We start from the raw sequence: 7,241 nt of genomic DNA on the forward strand, positions 1-7,241 counted from the left end.
TTCGGATTTCAATCAGATTTCTTATTCAAGTATCCTTTTATTTATGGGAAGTCTCTCCATTCTTTTCCATCAATAGTATTATTCGATGATCCTCAGGAAGATACTAACGGAGCTTCAAGTTCATCATTCTTCCTTCTCTTTCTTCTCCGGTGGATTCAATTCAAGCTTTGGTGTTGAGCATATTCTTTTCGTTGTTTCAAGTGTTTTCTCATGCCGGTGCTCTTCTTAATCATCCACTTCTCGTTATTCAATTGTTCCAGAGTGCTGAAGATATCTGAGAAGACTCACGGTTACATTCTCGAGCCATTCAAGTTATCTCAAGGTTGTTATCTCATTCAAGCCATTAATTCAAACCGGCGCAATCTCTCTTTTAAATCGTTCTACGGTGTTTCTTTTCAGTGAGCCCTAACCCACAGATCTTTTCCCAGGATCTTACCTGACTCTTCTAATTTTACCGGAGCTATTCTCAAATCTTTCAAAGTTTGACGTAAGAATGAATTATCATCAGTCAGTTTGTTTCTCCAAGATCTTATAAATCTTTTCATCGTTGGCTCAACCTTTCCAATTTTCATTCTGGAGTGCCTCAAAAATTCTCAGTGGTGGTTCTCGTCATCATTCTCAACATTTGAAGACCGAAGAAGAGTTTCTTTTAAATCTTGCTCCATTCTCTGCCATCCTCTCATAATTGTTTTCGATTGTGAGATCTCTTTTCACCCATCCGGAGCAATTCAAGAGTCTTTTCTGTTTGATTCTCCGGAGTCCATCATCTCAGGATTATTCATTCCAGCTTTCAGCTCTCGTTCTCCAAATCATACCAATGCATCATTCAAGTATTATCTAATCAGCTCGTGATCTCTTCATTCTCTGGTGTCTAAATCTCCCCAAGTATCTTTGTTTGTTTTCAAATTCTTACCGGTGATTCATCCCTTTACTTCTTTCGTTTTTTTTCAATTCTTACGGTGGTTCTTCCAAGTTTCTTCTTCCTTCGTTATCATATCAATTTATTCGTTGTTTCAACCCTTCCGGTGGTTCGTTGAAGACCTTCCCAAGTTGTGCAATATCTATCTTAATCCTTTCTACGAGAATAAGTAGTATGCCAATCTGTTGCTTGTCATCAATTTGAGTTGGTGAAGGATAAGCATAATGTAATTATTATTCCGGAGGCTCATTAAATTCTTGGTTCGAGATGCTTTATCTTTTTCCGGAGTTTCAAGAATTTTTTCCGCTTTATCTCGTCGCGAAGATTCATCTAAATCATTACAAGGTTTCATCTTACTCTTTTCAAGCTTTTTTTCCTTGCGATCTTCTTTTATTACCGGAGTTCTTCATGGAGGCTCTACATGGTTGTTCGTCAAGGATTCCTTTCATTCTCCAATTGTTCTTCAAAATTTCTCTCGGAGCTAAGATCCGCCAAGCTATACTCTAAAATAAACATGGTGCTCAATACATGTTTTGTCTTGAGGAGTTTAAGCATTCTTCATCTTGCATTCCGAAGTGCAAATTCCTTATACTTTATCTTTTGAGATGGTGTTATGTCATTTTTGACAATTTTCCTTCATGTTTCATGATTCAAAAGTTGTCAAGAATGAGGTATTTAAACCCATCACCTTCTTCCTTGGAGTTATCTTGGTATAGATTTCACCTAAAGCCTTCCATTGGGAATGTTGCTATTTATGGTGTTTATCGATGATCCAAGTTTCCTCCTATTCTCGCGATGAAAGCTGTTTTCATCTCTCCGTCGCTCTCAAGCAAGAAATTGTTTTTCGTTTGTGGCAGGTTTTCACCTCAAGTTTTTGAGATGTTTTTCATAAGCCCTCAACAAGCCTGTTCTTTTCGTTCTTGATTTCCCAACAACTCCATTGAATCCTTCTTTTTAACGATGCTCTCTCAAATTCATTTGAGGTAGAACATGTTGTTTTTCTTCTCCGTTCTTTTCATTGCATTCTTTCATTTCTTCTGGAGGCATTGTGATGATGCTCTCTTCACTCATCATTTCGTATTGTGAAGATCATGTTCTTTCTTTTGCTTATCCTTTTAACCGGAGTGTCGTGTCCTCCATTCAAGTTCTCTCATCTTATCAAGTTTTGCCTCCCTTCTCAACCGGAGTGCTTCCTGGAATCTTTCTTGTCCATTGTGCCTTTCTTTCAATAGTTCGGGAGGCAGTGTGTTGTTGATTTCATCAAGTATCTTCTCATCTTGTCAAGTTCATACTCAAATTCTTCCATTTACAGTCGGAGTGTTGTCCAAATGATATCATTCTTTTCCCTTCTCTATCTTGTTTTAACCGGAATGTTATGGCTATCATTCCTCTTCTAACCGGAGTCTCACCCAAGTGCTTTCTTTTTGCCAAGTTCATATTCTATGCCTTCCATTTCCAAGCGGAGTGTTGTTGTATTTGATCTTTATCGTTCCTTGTTCATTTTGTTGCTACTGGAGTGCTTGCATGTACTTCTTGTACATTGTAACATTTTTCTTATGTCTGTCAACCTGCAAGGTTCCCGTAATGTTCCTTGTTCCTCCTTTCTAACGGAGTGTTTTCAACCTTGTTCATCTTCGTTGTGTTCTCTTCTCAAAAACTATTTAACCTCCCAAGGTTCGTGGTTTCACTCGTTTGTCAAAGAAGCAATTTAGTTTTACCTCTTCTCTTCCTCTTCCGTTTCCCCTGGTGCCATCCTAGATCTCGGGACGAGATCCTCTCGTAGTGGTGGAGTGTTGTGACGCCCCGAGACCGATGTGCCAGGTGTCTTCCAGTTATTCGCTGACGTTGTCATGTCATTTGCTTGCGTGTTGCATCTTGCCATGTCATCATGTGCATTGCATCATCATGTTTTCAAAACTTGCATCCGTCCCGATCTCCTCGTTCCTTCCGTTCTCCGTTCTGAGCCCAGACACACTTGCACGCACCCACAGCACCTCTAAAATATTATTTTATAAGTGGCCGGAAAATGTTCTCGCAATGGGATGAAAGTTGGAGTGCGGTGTTGCTATGTTATCAGTAGACCGCCTGCCAAGTTTCATCGCATTTGGAGTCCGTTTGACGCCCCAACGGATAACTATAGCGGCAGTATAGCCGATCTAACGTCGGACGTTTTCGGTCTCCAGAAACCGCTGCCGGGTCTCTCTCTCTCTTCTCTTCTCTCAGCATGAGGCCTTGTGCACAGTCCACTTCCTACCGCCAGGCCCAACCTAAGCTCTCTCGTCAGCCCGTGGATCTCCTCGCGCGCGTCCGAAAGCTGTCCCGGACCCGACCCGGACAGTCATCACCGTTGCGATCAGATCATCCCCAAACATCTAGAAAACGTCACCGTTTTCTTATTTGGACTCCTCTAACCTTTTATTTTGGATCGTCCATTTACGATCGGAGGGATCCGTTAGCCCCTAACCTATTTCACCGCTATATATAATGGGCAACCCTAGAAATTAGGGATCCTGTCCCATCCTTCCATCCATCCAATCCCTCACCCACCGCCACCACTCTCTTCCTTGGGATCCTCCAAGATCCCCTCCTCATCTCCTCCCGCATGCAACCACCGATCCACCTCGTCTTCAGCGCCGGGCCAACCAGCACCCGAGCCCGAGCTCCACTCGATCCCTCTCCTTCCCGGCGACATGGACATGCCACCGCCGCCTGTAGCTTCCTCCACCCTAACCTCGATCCGGACCGCTCCAGCGACCACACCCGTTGACACCATCGCTCCGGGAGTCGCTGGTCCTCACCGGATTTCGCTGCCAGGTCCATGCCGCCCTTGCCTCCACTCCGTCAGCACGCGTTACCGAGCCCCGATTTGCTACAGCCCCAAGCGCCTCACCTCTGCACCCGCCCTGATGGCCTCCTCTACCTCGGTATCTTCTCCCATGGACCCCTCCTTCTCCTCGCATCGAGCACCAGTTCTCCAGGGCCGGCCTTCTGTTGTTCGTCCTCGTCGGCTCTCGCAACACCGGCGCTGCCGGCAGCCACGCCGCTCGATCCACCTCACCGACGACAGCACTAGCAGGTCCCGCCGACCTTCCCCTGCTCCTTTTCCCTCTCCATCTCCCTTCTCTTCTCCTGTATCCCCTTCAGTCCTCTCGTGTTCCTCCGCAGGTCCCCGCCATGGATGCAGGAGCACGAGCTCCCTCCTCCTCGTTGCATGCATCGCCCGTCGGAGTCGCCCCGGTCGCCGCCTCGCCAAGCTCCGTCGCCGCCGGTGACCTTCGCATCGAGGTGCCGGAGTTCACGCCCCCTGCACCTGCGTCGCGCCTCTGTCGTCCTATGCATCGAAGCAGTTGCAGAGGAGGACGAGCGCCTCGAACCCCCTTGTACCGCTCGCATTGACCGATTCCAGATCGACCGCGCCCCCCCCATCGATCGCCATGGGCCGCGACCCCCAAGGCCCGGTTGCTTCTGCTGTCAACCGCCCAAGGCCCAACCATTGTTTTGGCCCTGCCAAATCTGGCCTACGTGAGCATCCGCCATCTATCCACTAGTGCAGAACCGGCCAATAGCACCGGTTCGTAAGGCCCTTTAGTGCCGGTTCCATAACCGGCACTAAAGTATGGTCACTAAAGGCCCCCCCTTTAGTACCGGTTCAGCACGAACCGGTGCTAAAGGGAAACCACGTGGCACGAGCCAGCTCCGGGGGCCGGGAGCCCTTTAGTACCGGTTGGTAACACCAACCGGTACTAAATGTTTGTGGGTTTTTGTTTTATTTTGTATTTTTCAATTAAATTTGTGTTATCAATTTAATTTAGGATTGTTTTACGTTATAATGAGTTGTAGTCGTCATCATCATCATCATCGCATATTAATAAATAAATAAACTCTAGCTAGCTAAAAATCATCATAGTCGTCTAATTACCACTATTTAATCATCATAGTCATTACCGCTAGCTATCTAATCATCACCAACACTGGCTAGCTTAAAGAGGAAACATTCACTTTCTAACAGAAGCAAAGATATCATCGAGTTCAACATAATCATCACCAACATCGAAGTTCAGGACACGGACATGAGACACTAGCTAATTAAGAGCATGAACTAGTGCTGCTCCCTCTCAGGTAGAATAGCCTAGAACATGTATAGCTCTCCTGATTCATCATACTGGAGCATGCAGATGAATCTGTCTCCTAATCTTGGGTTGCGCTTCTCCTTGCTGTCCCCTAGTACTTCTCTGCGATCGTTAGCAATTTTGCTCCAATCTTTCACTATTAAGCATTCTTCGCTTTCAGAAATCCTGAATGCACTCATGTCCAATGTAGGATATCTTGGCCGTAAGCTAACCATTGACATGTCACCTTTAGTCTCGATCCACTAAGGCACAACTGTCATCGGAAGTCCCTGTTGAAGAACATCGTATAGTAATTAATATACTAAGCAATGAAAGTTTAGGTTCAAAAATAATGTATGCAAAAGATGCACTAATTAAGTACAAATAGTTAAAATCTTACCATCTTTCGATTATAGATGTGACCGTAGTTCAATACGATCACCATTGGTCGCACGTTTTGAGTACTAACATTTCTAAGTTCAGGAAAAAAAATTGTCTTGACAGTATTAAGATCCTCAAGCCATGAAACATAATGACTTATCTCCTCGCAGTTTAGTTGAGCCCCAGGGCAGTAGTAGGTCCTGTCTACCAAGCGCCGGACATGTTTGCTTGAACCGAAATAAGTTGACAATACAAATTAGTTGTCAACTATTTTTGAATAAACTGTATCAAAGACATAAACATATGCATGCATGGTTGAGAAAAACTCACATAATGGTAGAACTGGAGGTGTTTGCACATCGACCCAGATGTCTATATTACCTTCAATATCATCTTCCGGACGAATATCAAAGGTGACAACCATACCAGGCTCAAATGCATAAGCCTTGCATAGTGCTTGCCAGTTTTGCATTCAAAATGGGTGTATGTGTCTCCATTATATAATTTGACGTTGAAAGTATACCCATGCTCCGTCTTCAAGTAAACTCTCTTTACCTCCATATCATCTATAGCACTAAAATCTATCTTATCCAAGACAAAAATTCTTGCATGGCAGGGGATGCGCTAGTAGAATAGTGAAAATTTAAATTTATAAGTTGAAGCAAATGAAGCATAAGTTTTGCATTCAAATAATAATTGCCAAAGTGACTTAATGTATCAACTTCGAATGTCTCATCCAGCTTGATGCTGAAGCGCCTACCATCAACAAGGAAATTTCTGTCGCACAGGCCGCGCTGGTCTTCACAGTGTTCGCACATAATGAAATATTTTTCGTCGTCAGATGACATTTCCTATGTTCATATAGGTGAAACATTAAACACCTATTACTATCTAACATTAATTAATATCTAGCCAAATATATATTCATCTAACATTTGACATTAATATATCTAACTATATTCATCTCTAACAATTAACATTATTATATATTTAACTTTTCTATCTAATTCATCTAACATTCGATATTAATCTAACATTTATATAAACTCAAAATATATAAAAAATTAAATAAACAGAAAAACTCATTAACAAATAATATTTTAATTACATCATGAAATCTCAGATACCTAAATTTTCTTACTAAAAATAAACTAGTTATATTAATTATTGAATAGTTCAAATCTCATATACCTAAATAAACTAGTTATATTAATTATTGAACTAGTTCAAATCTCATATACCTAAATAAACTAGTTCGACAATTTTCTTACTAAAAATAAACTAGTTATATTAATTATTGAACTAGTTCAAATCTCATATACCTAAATAAACTAGTTCGGCAATTTTCTTACTAAAAATAAACTAGTTATATTAATTATTGATCTAGTTCAAATCTCATATACCTAAATAAACTAGTTCGATAATTTTCTTATTAAAAATAAACTAGTTATATTAATTATTCAAGTAGTTCAAATCTCTAGTTCGAAAATTTTCTATCTAGCTAATTCATCTAACATTCGACATTAATCAAACATTTGATCATCTGATTAACTTTTCCAAAAAACAGAAAATAAGTAAAAAAAATGTGTGTGTGTGTATGTGTGTGTGTGTATGTATGTATATATGTGTGTGTGCATGTGTGTGGCCCCGTACGCCGCCGCCCCGTACGTACGAGCGGGGGCGCCGGCGTACGGGGCAGGGACGGCGGCGTACGTACGAGCGGGGGCGCCGCCATACGGGCCGGGTGCGACGACGACGGACGGCGGCGCGGCGGGTATACGCGAGAGCGAGAGACGTACGGGACCGCGGCGGGATGACGACGGACGGCGGCG

The sequence above is a fragment of the Triticum dicoccoides genome, chromosome 1A (assembly GCF_002162155.2).
Source record: "Triticum dicoccoides isolate Atlit2015 ecotype Zavitan chromosome 1A, WEW_v2.0, whole genome shotgun sequence".
Classification (NCBI taxonomy): domain Eukaryota; kingdom Viridiplantae; phylum Streptophyta; class Magnoliopsida; order Poales; family Poaceae; genus Triticum; species Triticum dicoccoides.